At 42.8% G+C, this 13,633-nt stretch overlaps 1 protein-coding gene across 1 annotated transcript in view; it reads left to right on the forward strand.

Moving 5' to 3' along the window:
* The first annotated feature begins 753 nt into the window (after window positions 1–753).
* The window catches only part of LOC308412022 (TANK-binding kinase 1-binding protein 1-like), a 32,362-nt gene continuing 19,482 nt past the window's right edge, over window positions 754–13,633 (forward strand). The window contains exon 1 of the mRNA XM_080906092.1: window positions 754–852. The gene's annotated coding sequence lies outside the window, so the exon portion shown is untranslated. The remainder of the gene's footprint in view (window positions 853–13,633) is intronic.

The raw sequence follows: 13,633 nt of genomic DNA on the forward strand, positions 1-13,633 counted from the left end.
TTACAATATTAGGCACCTTGAGATGACTGTTGTTTCGATTTGGCGTTTTATAAATAAAATTGAAAATTAAATGTCATCAGGGGAGGAATGAAAGGGGGAAGGGTAGATTGTTTTTGTCTGAATACAATGGGATGGTTAGCACTGTTGCCTCCAGGTCCTGAATTCAATTCCAGCGTCAGGGAAAGGATGGATTTGCATGCGCTCCTCGTGTCTATGTGGGGTCTTTCTGGGTACTCGGCTTCCTCCCAAAGTCACCATATGTGCAGTTAGTGGGGTTAGATAAATGGTGATTCTAAAGTGGCCACACCATAGGGTGTGAGTGAATGGTTGTCTGTCTCTCTGTGTTTGCCCTGCAACAGACTGGCGATCTGTCCGGGGTGTACCCTGCCTCTCGTCCTCTGCCATCTGGGACAGGCTTGCTAAGTTGTGTAGGAGGAAGAAGGTGGATAAATGGATATTGTGTTGTGTGTAGACGAAGATCAGATCTCACAGATTGTTGCATGTCCAAAATGATTTTGTTAACCCCTGTATATGCAATCCATCCATCCATCCTTCTCATTCCCCATACCCAATACAGGGTTTTCGTGAGGCTGGTCATAGAATGTGAGAAAGCCTACCTTGTTCAAAAGTGTTTCTTTATGAATAACTCCCCTTTAGACAGTTTAGTAAAAAAGTTTTGCGAGCTGGTTTTCCTCAGTATTCATCTTTTCGCTTACCCTCCCCATGTTGTTAAAAGGGGGAGGGGGAAGTACACTCAACCCCGCTACACACACTGCTGATGTCAGACTCCAGTCATGTCGACCCTCCTCAGGATCAACGATACCATCATGTTCATGGCGTTTCTTCAGAGCCGTGAGTAAAAGTAGCTTTAGTGCCGCATGCGTCTTCTCTCTAATTTCCGATATTGTGCGTGTTGCTGCAATCTACTGTATCTGCTGTCCTGTTATGTTACCGGCTAAAACATGTCTGCATTTCGAAACGGGTCAGGATGACATGCTTTAGTGGAGGATGCTCTCGGGGAAAAGCATCAGCAACACCGTTGTAGCGATTTTTTTAAAAACACACATTAATTTATTGTTACATCACAGAAAGATTATTTTCTTTTTTACCCGGCTCGACAATAGATTGTATAGATTGCAATATCCCCCTGCAATATAAGCATGGATAGAGAAATATAATGACATACACTTGACACAGTGAGACTGTGTGTTTTTGCGTGTGTGACTATTTGCAGTTATGACTAAAGGAGCAATGGAGATGCGAGGCTTTATCAATCGCATTAGACGTGTTGCCTTCAAGTACTGTCGGGTTTTGGACACTTTGTCAATACCTTAGCTAATTTCCTCTTAAGTGTGCGTGTGTGTGTGTGTGTGTGTGGGGGGGGGCTTTCGAAAATGTGCAAATCACAAATCGTGCTATTCACACAATAAGGTTAGTACAGACATGACCCTACTTTTGAAATCGCTTTTGAAATGAGCTGAGATGGCCTATTTATAACTCAGACAAACTGATCATATAAATGGACTGGTTATTATATAGCACTTTTCTACATTATTTATACAACACGACTCATTCATCCATTCACACATATTCTACAGGTGTTAGTAAGTGCTTTCTATCTAACATTTACATGCATTCATTCTCCAGTGAATACATCAGAGAGAAACTTGGTGTTCAGTGTGTGAGGATACTTAGGCATGCAGACTGGAGCAGTGAGGATGGACCACTAACCTTCTTATTAGTAGATCACCTGCGCTACAGCCAAAATAGTATAATACTGTTCTTCCCCAAAACTAATGATCCACTGCATATGAGCACTGTAATAGCTTACCGAATAGAATACATTGAAGCTTAAATTAATATAAAATTTCGGAAAAAGATTAAATGTGCTCTCACTGACGGCCAGCATTGAGTGTTCATCTATTACTGAATGTATAAAATTGCTGGACTAACATCATCAATCACATTATAGCTAATAATCAAACAGTTTTGTTGTGACACTTGCATGATCAGTTCTTGAATTTTGTGCATAATGATGCATAGCAAAGCATGACTTAAATGTGCCTTTTCTGTGCACACTTGGATGGTCATGCTTTAAAAAAGAGAATGGTCTAAAATAGAGACCTAGTTATATGAGCAGTGCTTACATAACCTAGAGATGGTTATGTGAGAAAATCCCAGTAGATCAACAGTTTCTGAAATACTCACTGATGCCAGACTAGCCCGTTTGGCACCAATGACCATGCCACATGCAATTTCACTTAAATCACCTTTTTCCCCCCCCTGTTCTGATACTAAGGCTGGACTTTAATCATTGTGATCACATCTACATGCCTAATTGCACTGAGTTGCTGACATGTGATTGGCTAAAATTTGCAATAAGCAGTTCAACAGGTAACCTAATACATTGTCTGGTGAGTGCATACAGAGGGTAAAATAAGTATTGAACACGTCACCAATTTTTTAAGAAAATATATTTCTAAAAGTGCTACTGACATGAAATTCTCATCAAATGTCTCAACCCATCAAACCCACACATGCAAATAAATCAAACCATAGAAGTACATAATTAAATTATGTGTACTAATGATGCAGAAATGACACAGGGAAAAGTTTTCAGGATTCAGGTCAGGTCATTGGCTGGGCTAGTCTAGGAGGTTTACTTTCTTTCTCTATTCAAAGGAGCTTGCAAAGATTTCTTTCTCTATAAGCAAATGAGCGTTTCCTTGGCTGTGTGTTTGGGATTGTTGTTTTGCTGACACGTCCCTCGTTTCACCTTCATCATCCTGGTAGGTGGCAGTGGATTTTTTTTAATCAAAAATGTCTCAGAACATCTTTCCATTCGTCTTTCCTTCAATTATATGACCCCCCCCCCCCCATGCTGAATGCCAAAAAACAGCCACATACCATGCTGTTCCTACCTCCAAATTTCACTGTTGATATGGTGTTTTTGGGGCGACATGCAGTCTGTTTTTACCTCCAAACATAGTGTGTATTATGGCATCCAAATGCTTTAGTTTTGGTCTTAATTAATCAGGCTATATCCTGGCAGTATTTCACAGGCTTGTCTAAATGTTGGTCAGCAAACTGTAAACGCGGTGTGGTGAGTGTCCATACATGGTTGAGCGCATTATTTATTGCTTTCTTTCAACCAATTCTACCTGCTGATTTCAGGTCTTTCTGTAGCTCTCCACAACTGGTCCTTGGCTCTTGGAAAACTCTTCTGATAATTCTTTTCACTGCCTTCCTGAAATCTTGCGGGGATCACCTGGTCGTGGCCTGCTTATGGTAAAATGATGTTCTTACCAATTCTAGATTATGGCTCCAACAGTGCTCACTGGCACATTCAGTAGTTTAGGAATTCTTCTGTGACAAATCCCATCAAGATGTTTTGCAACAATAAGGTTTCAATGCAATGGCGTGTCCAGCGGGGTGGCCTGGGGGGGCACAGGCCACCCCCCCAACCAGACTGGCCACCCCAGGTGCCACCCCAAAGGTAAAACAATAAAATTCAAACAAATGTACGATTATGTTTTCACGGTGAAGCTCAGATATCCGAGTGTAAGTGAATGCAGCATCGGCTTCTGCGCTATGTGCATCAGGTTAGCAAAGGTAGGAGAGCCAAGCACGAAAGACAGCACTGCAGGAAACAATTTTTCGGTGAAAGAAAATGAAGACAGAATAAATGTCCCGGTAAGTAATATTAAGTTTGTTGAGTTTAGTAAACTTCGGTGAAATTAGAATCCCAAGGAGAAAATAACACTTAAAGAATTATTGCAGCCGTCGTATATTTCAGACAGTATGCTACTGAGGGCAGCTAACATAAGAGTTATGAGTTATAAGATATAATCTAAGTCGTAACATTGCTGTATGGAGCTGCAGATTTGGTTGCAGGTTAACATAGGACTGGCCATCGGGCATACCGGGCATATGCCCGGTGGCTTATTTTTTTTTTTTTTTTTTGTAATGGCATGAACAATGACAGGTGGTGGGCTGGCCAGATGCTGGCAGATGTGTAAAAATAACTCAGTTGTTTGGTGGTGTCTATGGCGGGGCTCCCACAGAGGCCAGCAGGTGGATGAGGGAAGGGGAGGCAGGTGGAGAGCCCCGAGGAGGCCACCAGTCCGAGTGTCAGGTGAACTGAACTTCAGGTAAGAAGTTATGACCTGCAGTCTATCTGGGTCAGATATAAACTAAGTTTAGGTGCAGTTTATTTTCGTTGTGCTGACTTTTTACTGTCAGTTGCAATAACTCGTACTGCGTTCTAGCCAGCTTGATGGAGTTTTTAGGTGGGTGATGTTACTGATAGTGAACTTTATTTTATTCATAAGGTTAGTTAGTAGAGTTGCCAACGGCTCCTTAAAAAAATGGGATGGTCCCTCATTCAGAGAAAATATTACACGTTTCGTATTGAGCTGAGAAGAGACGCAGTTTGTCCCGGACTTTAGCTAGAATGGAAAAAGACACAAAGCTGGAGTTATTCTGTCATTACGCTGCACAGCTGCCTCTTCTTCTCTCATTCTCTCCCCCCTCCCTCTCCTGTTTCTACTTCAATCATAAAACTGATCAATGATCAGCTGATCGGCTTTTCTCTCTTGTTTGTTTATCACTCACTTTGCGCCAGAAAGAGGAAACCTGCTGATGTCGCGCTAAACAACAGCAGCACGTTTAAGCTTGATCAGCTGTTGTCAGAATTTATTTAATATTAATTTCTAGTATCAGCTGATGTTTGCTGGAGCCACAGCTGTAAAGCTGCTGGTCATGATGTCAGTTTGGATATGTGGTGAGAGGGAAACATGAAGATGAAACCAGGAGATGTCCTTACTGAATCATCAGAGCTGAACAGATGATGGAGAAACAAGTTTACCTTTTAGGTGACATGAATGAGTTGAAGGGAAGTTATGAACTGTTTCTGAGAGACAAATAACACCAGGATCCTTTTCTAAGCAGCTGACAGCTGGTAACTGTGCAGGGGCGGGTCTAGGAAGTTTTTGCCAGGGGGCCAGGTAGGGCATTAACAGGGAAAGGGGGCACAAAGAAATACTTTTCTTTCTTATTCTCATTTAAAATATCTAGCTTTTATTAAATAATTATCTAAATCTTACAACCATAGTTTTTATCTGACGTAAAATGTATAGAAATCATACATATACCAGAAAGACAGTGTACATCACTGTCACAACAGCATTTGTTTTCATTCAAAGTCTTTATGGCTTTAATGGGGCAGGGATAGCTCAGTAGGTAAAGTGGTCGCCCCATGATCGGAAGGTCGGCGGTTTGAATCCACTTAACGGCTACCCTGAGGTACCCCTGAGCAAGGTACCATCCCTACACACTGCTCCCCGGGCGCCTGCTTAGTGGGCTGCCCACTGCTTCACTGAGTGAATGGGTCAAATGCAGAGAAAAACAAGTAATTTCCCCATGGGGATCAATAAAGTATCCATTATTATTATTATTATTATTATACCTGGTGGGCCGGTCTGTAGTCAAAATGCCAGATTTTCTGTCCCAGTCCAGCCCTGCAGGTTAATACTGGCAGTGTCACCATGCCAGCTGACTGTATTTCATCATCAGCCAGTGTTGTTCTTCATACATCAATATTACCAAAGTTTACCATAAGGCAGCATAGAAAGTATTTACTTGCTTTCAGGTTTCATTCAAATGTTAGTCTTTTCAGTTGTTTCCCCACTTTTTTCCTGTTTCAAAATCAAACACCAGTTTGTGAGAAGATTATCTTCTTTTTTTAATAGGCAGATAAAGTTTTGCATTGGCATTGGCTAATTTGTCAATTGTTTGTTACAAATGTTCGTATTTTAATATTAAAAAATGTTTTTGCCCAAAACATATGTGCACTATGTGTCAGTAAAAATACTATGCAAATATTGCTGTCCTTGAATGCTGAGTAAACACTGACAAAGCACTGATTGTATCTCTTGTACTTTATCAACACAGTATCTAAAAACTTTGCACTGTAGTGGTTAAAATCTCATTCTAATAAGAGTTAAAAGCGCATTCGGTTATTAGGTTTACAGGGTTATTGAATTATGGTTAATGGTTGGTAGAATTTTTTTTAAACATTATCTGCCAATTACATCTGCCACCCTTCTCCAAATCTGTGCCCCTACCTGGCCCCCCCAACAAAAATTTTCTAGACACGCCACTGTTTCAATGGTCTGGAGAGAGCTCATTGGTTTTTACCCATCATGAGATGTTTCTTGGTAATGAGACACATTTTTTAAAATAGGTCAGTTGGGACTGAATCAGCTGACGTTAATTCCTGTTTTATTTTGACAGTGTCTGTGTACTACTGTGTGTTCAATTTTGCTTTCCCTGTCCTGTTAGTTCATCGTTTAATTATCCTGTGTGTATTTTAGTCTCCCCCTGCTTGTTGTTGCGTCATCCCTGTTTGCTGTGTGATTCCCTGTACCCTATACTTTCCATGTTTTCTAGTTCCCAGTTCCTAATTTCTCCCTCGTTAGAGTTTTTTAGTGATGTTCCGTTTGAAGCGGAGGCTCCGGTGCAGAAAACCAAAAACAACACACTGCTTCTGAAGCAGTGTCGAGGCTTGGTTCGGCTAACCTGAGTCACATGATCAGTGATGTGTGAAGCTTCATTTGGTACATCTCTGCTTCAATACCTGTTTCCATGGTTTATAATGAAGGGAATCATTGGCAGGATTTGTGCTGTGTTGTTGTGATTTTGTGTGAGAGAGCGAAGTGTGTGACATATTGAGAGACATGGAGCCAGCGAGAAAGAGAGGACATTCTGCCTATTCCTAAAGAAAAAATAAATAGAACAGTCTTATGTGTTGTTTTTATTTTACTAGTTTTTAAAAAATTCTACCCCAAGGTAAAAAAGTACCTAAAATACATTATACATATAAGTTATAATATATTATATACAAGTGTAGCTGTGCATTGGTTAATTACATAACCATGTGGAAATGGGGACCTTACAGCACAAGCATACTCCCAACCTATTATAAGAGCGTGTTGTATATTATTATAAAGAATGTTTTGCTTTCAAATGTCAAGAAGTCAAACAAAAGGAGACCATAACACAGCACGTTTAAGAAAAAGTTTATTTATCAAAAGTATTTATTAATCAAATAATCATTCTTTTTCACTCCCCCCCGCCCCCCCATAAATACATACATACATTCATACATACATAAAAACATGTTCAAAGCACCTCAGTCACATGATATTAAACAGAAACTGTCAACTCAGCTCTGTAGGAAGCAGTTCATTTCAAGCTGTTTATTCAAGCTGCTCTTCATACTTTTGGCCACAAGATGGCACAAAAGAGGACTGTTGAACAGCTTCGAGTAATGAAACCTTTTTGAATACAAGCTTCAATGTTTCAGAAAGCTTAATTTGGCCATCATAGCTGCCACCTTAAAACTAATTCCCTTGTGTTCGAGTCCTGTGTTTGGGTTCTGCCTTGCTTGTCACACAGCCACATATGACATTCAATCTGTATAGGGATTAAAAATACAGAGTACAATACAGACAGTTTTACTAGTTCTCCTACTTTAAATGCTACTGAAACCTGTACAAGCCAACCAATAACAGAGGAATATAACGACACAGACGGCATAACATTATGGCCACTTGCCTTATATTCTGTTGGTCCCCCTTTTACTGCCAAAAGAAACATGGGGAGTCATGGACTATGCTAGACTGTAGTATCTGACAACAAGATGTTAGCAAAGATTCTTTGAGTTCTGTAAGTTGTGAGATAGGACCTCCTGGATTGGAATTGCTTATCCAGCTGTGTGTGTGTGATATTCTCTGTTTGACTTGGTTTGTTGAAGTGTTCAGTTTTGAGTTGTATGGAGGGGATTTTTACTTAGGTTGTGTTTTTGTTCATATTTGGTATTTATAGTTATCATTTTTAGATTTTCTTCAGGGTTGTCTTTTCTGTCCTCCTGTGTTCCCTTTGTCAAGTCTGCCTTTCTCTTAGATCTTCCGTGCTTAGTCAGTCTTGTCTTCATGTTTATTTATCTTTTGTCTATGTCACGTTCTTTTGTCTTCGTCCCTGTCTGTGTTTATGCATCTTGTTTTATTCTTTATATGTCTTTACATGTGCTCTGAAGCCTCGGCACTGTACCTCCCATCACTGTGTTCCCTGTGTGTTTCGCATTTCCCCATTAGTATCCTGAGTTTCTTGTAATTTTGCCCCGTCTACTTTTTTGTAAAGTTGTTTTGAGTTTAGTTCTGTCTCTGAGTTCTGCATATTGGGTCTCAACCTGCCTGCTACACGGCAACGCATGACACCAGCACATCAGAAAACAGAGACAGACTCTTTAGTGGAGATATCATCTGAATTTCAGGAGCGGGACCACTCCTCCTTCACTCCCCCTCCGGCCTCAGGCTATAACCCCCCCCCCCCCCCCCCCCCCCTCCAATACCTGCTGTTCTCATTTTCATGCTCCCCCTGCCCCCCCCCCCTTTTCTTTCTGCTCTTCTCCTCTTCTCCTCTCCTCTCTTCCTTTCCTCCATTTATTTCTCGTTAGTACATGGGGATCTGCCCGGCCCGAGAGCCGTTGCCAGTCCCCTTCAAGGCCTTCCCCAAACCGCAGCACTATACACACTTCCTCATCCCTCATTGCCCATCGTTACCGAGGAAGTGGTCCCTGCTAGTGAATTGTCATTGTAGCAATGAAGCATTAAACAACGAAACTGAGTTGCAATTCTCTCAGTGCGAAAAGAAGAAAAAATAAAGTAAACAAAAGAGATTACACATTCAAATCCACTTCCAAATCCAGTCCCAGCTGAAGTTGATCAGACCCCAGCTTGCATCCCAGCAGCAACCGTCCATGGATCATGGATATGGATGTTTTAGCAATGTGCTGGGGGAACTTCAATTGCTTCCCCAAATGGGGTTGTAGCTTCCAGGCTGTGTAGAGAAGACCTGACCTTGTCCTTTGCTGTTGGCAGGACTTCTCTCCAGCTTTGACAAAGGCAATTCTCCTCTTCGTGGCAAGATGTTATTTCCCAGAGAAGATTGCATTGCCAATGCTTTCTGCCACTGCTTTCAGCATTTGGTTGTTACGCCAGTGGTAGCAACCTTCTGCAGAGCCTTTGGACATCTACTCTGTAGATCTTCTAAGTATCCCCTTTTTGAGCATAGCTGACAGATTGGTGTCTCATGGTTGCCCCACATAATAGAGATTGGCTGGGCTTGGTAGGGCATGGATGAGGAATCAGACACAATGGACATCCGCTTGCATGATGTTCCTCAGGTGATTTTCCACTGTAGCTTACGTTTTGTCCAGGCCACCTGCTGCCTGAGCCCCACTGTCCTACACATTTGCTCTTCCTTCACATCTGCTCAGTCCTCTTCTTGGATTATGTGGTCTCTCTCATTTTCTCTAGCCTTGTCCATGTGAGGCTTTTGGGGGGGGGGGGGGGGAAACAAGCAAGCTCTCCTGGATGCCAGTGTACCCACCAAATCCTTGCAAGATGTCCTTACCTCCTGGATATTACAACAACATCAGTTAACTCCTGGAACTGATGTTGTTGTAACAGTCAGGTCATCCATAAATGCTCTTATCGGATGACTAAGATGGTACATCTGGTTATAATCCCTTTTTCCTGCCGATGACAATCTGATGTTTCTGTCCTAGAAGTGACGGTCAACATGAAGATCCTTGCTACTCTGCTCTCCGAAGGGTCCCCAACCTTCTACCTCCTTAGGATGTCTTGAAGGTCAGCTTGTTTCTTCTTTCTTCTCACTACACCTTATATGTTTTTTGAAGGTATGGAGCTCTTGCCTCAGCTGGATCTTGATGGCTCTGGTGTAAGTGGTTCTTGTGTAAGTGGGCTTGGTATCTACTTTCTTGACAACACTGAATCTTTCTGCTGCATAGCCGCAAATTATGTTAGTCATTGTATGGAGTCGGCGGTGTGAAGGCACCTGAAGGCCAGTACTTATGAGTGGATTCAAGCACAGACACAATACAGAGCAGTGTTAAGGTTTTTACAAGTTTTATTGTAAACACAGGAAGAACAACCTGGACCAGAAGCTGCTGTTGACTGTCTACCGCACCTCATTGGAGAGCATGGTTTCCTATTGCCTGGGTGTCTGGCCCACAGATGAGAACAGGAAGCATGCACATAGGGTAACACTGCTGAAAAAAATCTTTATTTTTTATTTATTTTATTTATTTTAGCTGTCCTCCGCCACCCTGGAGGCCGTCAATTGCTCCTGTCTCAGGAAAACAAGGGCCATCACAGGTGGCCTCTTGCATCTTGCCTGCCACCTGTTTGACCCGTTGCCCTCCAGACGGTATCTTAGGTTTATAAGGTTCTCACACCTCCAGACTCACAAACAGCTTTCCCCCCTGGGTTATCTGGATTTTAAAAAAGAGATCATTTATCCTTCAGATGCAGATGTACAACTGAGTCTAAAGGTCTCTCTTTCAAGGATGCCAATGTTAAAATTTTGGATAGAGAAAACGGATGGCTTGAAAGAGGAGTGAAAGAGGAGGTGGCTACGACACCAACAGTCTGATGTCTATAATCCAGCTTTTGAGATCCCTTCCCAGACACCTTAACATATAGCACTCACATCCTGGGCCATTTGACCTCAATAAATAATATAAATCACATGATAGGGTGGGGCTAGGTTTCACTATGGGTTCACCTGAAACCTTGGCTGATTGTGTCCCACACCGTTTTCACACCTTGGCTCGTGTGATTAGGTAGAGGATCGATACAGGGTCCATGACCCTCTTGCGGACACTCCCATAGGGCTTAAAATCTGGGACTCTCAACCAATTGCACCTAGAACTGAAGAAGCTTCTTGGATGAGAGGTGAAACGTCTTCAAGAAAACTTAAAGAAGTCCAGACTCTTTTATTTCCAAGCTCCTTAGACTACGATGACCTGGATGACTGAGAACCTTCACAGATACATTTAAAATGCTTCTCCTGACACACTTCAATAATCAGGCTCCATCTTATTGTAAAGACCTCCTAGTCCCATCTCACCCTAATAGTGGTGACTTGTGGTTCTTTAAAAGTATAATGGTAGGCAGAGCCTTCAGCTTTCAGGAGCTTCTATTGTGGAACCTGCACCATCGCTTGCCACGTGGCCAACCCCTGGACAAGCTTCGCCGTCGGCGCTGGACAAGTCAAGGCCGACCACGCAGAAGGCAGTGGCAGCGCGTTAACAGTTCAGGAGGCCGAAGCTGAAGCTGGACCATGCGAGGCTGATGCTGGGGCTGGACCAGGCATGGATGAGGATGCTTGACGCTGCAGGCGTGGATGAGGATGCTGCGAAGCTGAAGCTGATGCTGAAGCTGCAGGTGAGGCTTAAGCTGCAGGTGAGGATGATGTCAATGCTGCAGACGAGGATGATGCTGATGCTGCAGATGACAGCGTGGATGTTGTAGGTGGCAGCGCTGCAGGCGATGGCATAGAAGCCGCAGGCGGTGGCGCTGCAGACGACGGCGCGATAGACGGCGGTGATGGCCGGACGGGCTTCTTGGAAGCAGCAAGCAGCAAGCTGAAGCAACTCCTCGGACCTCCCAGCGAAAGCAGGATGCTGGAGGAGTTTCTCGGACCCCCCAGCAGAAGCTGCCAATGATGGTTATGGCTGGACGGGCTCCTCGGACCCCCCAGCGAAAACAGTCACAGAACCAGCAGGCACGTGGGCTTCTGGCACACATGAGGCAAAACCAGCAGGCATGGGGGCCTCTGGCACACATGAGACAAAATCAGCAGGTGTAGGAGCAGACACACACTATAAATACACACAAGGTAATGAGGGAATGACACACAGGAGGGGAGCACAGCCGAACCTAATTCACAAGACGAGACACAGACCTACAAAGTAAAACAGGAAACACACAGACTGTTTTACAACACAAATTCGGGGATACGAACAGAGCACAGAGGACAGACACAGGTAGGGCTGATAAAACACGGAAGCACCAAACCCTGAGAACTAATACAAAATTAGAATTAACACAAAACACAAGATGAAACCAAAAGGAAACACAAAACGCTGGGTCACCGACCCAGGACCATGACAATCTCTAATAATCGGCTATGTACCACAGGACTTCAAGCTGGCTGTAGTTAAACCTTTACTCAAAAAGCCATCTCTAGCCCCAGCTGTCTTAGCTAATTATAGGCCAATCTCCAACCTTCCTTTCATATCAAAAATCCTTGAAAGAGTAGATGTCAAACAGCTAACAGATAATCTGCAGAGGAATGGCTTATTTGAAGTTTCAGTCAAGTTTCAGAGCTCATCACAGCACAGAAACAGCTTTAGTGAAGGTTACAAATGATCTTCTTATGGCCTCTGACAGTAGACTCATCTCTGTGCCCTTACTGCTAGACCTCAGTGCAGCGTTCGATACTGTTGACCATAATATCCTATTAGAGCGATTAGAGCATGCTGTAGGTATTACAGGTACTGCGCTGCAGTGGTTTGTATCATATCTATCTAATAGAATCCAATTTGTGCATGTAAATGGAGAGTCCTCTTCACACACTGAGGTCAACTATGGAGTTCCACAGGGTTCAGTGCTAGGACCAATTCTGTTTACATTATACATGCTTCCCCTAGGCAGTATCATTAGAAGACATAGCATACATTTTCACTGCTATGCTGATGACACCCAGCTCTATCTATCTATGAAGACAGATAACAAACACCAATTAGTTAAACTGCAATTAGTTAAAGACATAAAGACCTGTATGGCCGCTAACTTTCTGCTTCTTAATTTAGATAAAACTGAGGTTATTGTACTTGGCCCTGAAAATCATAGAAATATGGTATCTAACCAGATTCTTACTAACAGTGTTACTAAAACCATTTAACTCAGTTACATCACTGCCACATTAATCCTAGAAGCACTTCGGTATAAGATGAAACTCCACAGATACAAAGAAAAAGAAGAATGGAAGCCAAAATCAGTAAGGATGTTAGTTAACTAATGATAAAGAGGTACAACAGGGTTTCCATAACAGAGGGTCTGGAATATGCCACACAGAGACTCACAGCTCTGGTCACTTAGCTCAAGAGATATACCAGAGAAGCAGAGGCCAAAAGAATAAATGGCCTGGTCTCCAAAGATCCATCCATGGTGTATTGTCAGCTTCAAGGGCAGACCTACCCAGAAATGAAAATAAGCAATATTAGAAGAACATCTGAGAGAAAAAGGTGTCCCACTACACCAATGCCAAGTGGCTGGTGGGCCTAAGAGTAGGAAAAAAGCAACCTCACAAAGGAAGGTATCCAACAACAGCATGAAGAGTTGGAGAGCACCAGGACCAGACATTGTCCCACAACTACTGAATGAAGAAGCTAATAGCAATCTATGGATTGCAGTTAGAGCTGGGCGATAGAACGATAACGATATGTATCGTGATATAACTTTTACTCGATAGAGAAATTAAACTATCGCGATAGACTTCGCCGCTCTTGTCCTCTTAAAAAAAAAAAAAAAAGGTCAGCCAATCCAAATTAAGTAGCACAGAGCCGAACCAATCACAGCCGCAGCGTCACGTCGCGTGACTTGTTACGTACAGCACAAGTGCCAAGCCGCACGTGTGTTTGTTTGGGAGCAGCCAGCGGGTAATGGAGCCAGCGCGTAATGGAGGAAATGAGTGTGCCGAC

This window comes from Rhamphochromis sp. 'chilingali' (genome assembly GCF_963969265.1).
Source record: "Rhamphochromis sp. 'chilingali' genome assembly, chromosome: 15".
Taxonomy (NCBI): Eukaryota; Metazoa; Chordata; class Actinopteri; order Cichliformes; family Cichlidae; genus Rhamphochromis; species Rhamphochromis sp. 'chilingali'.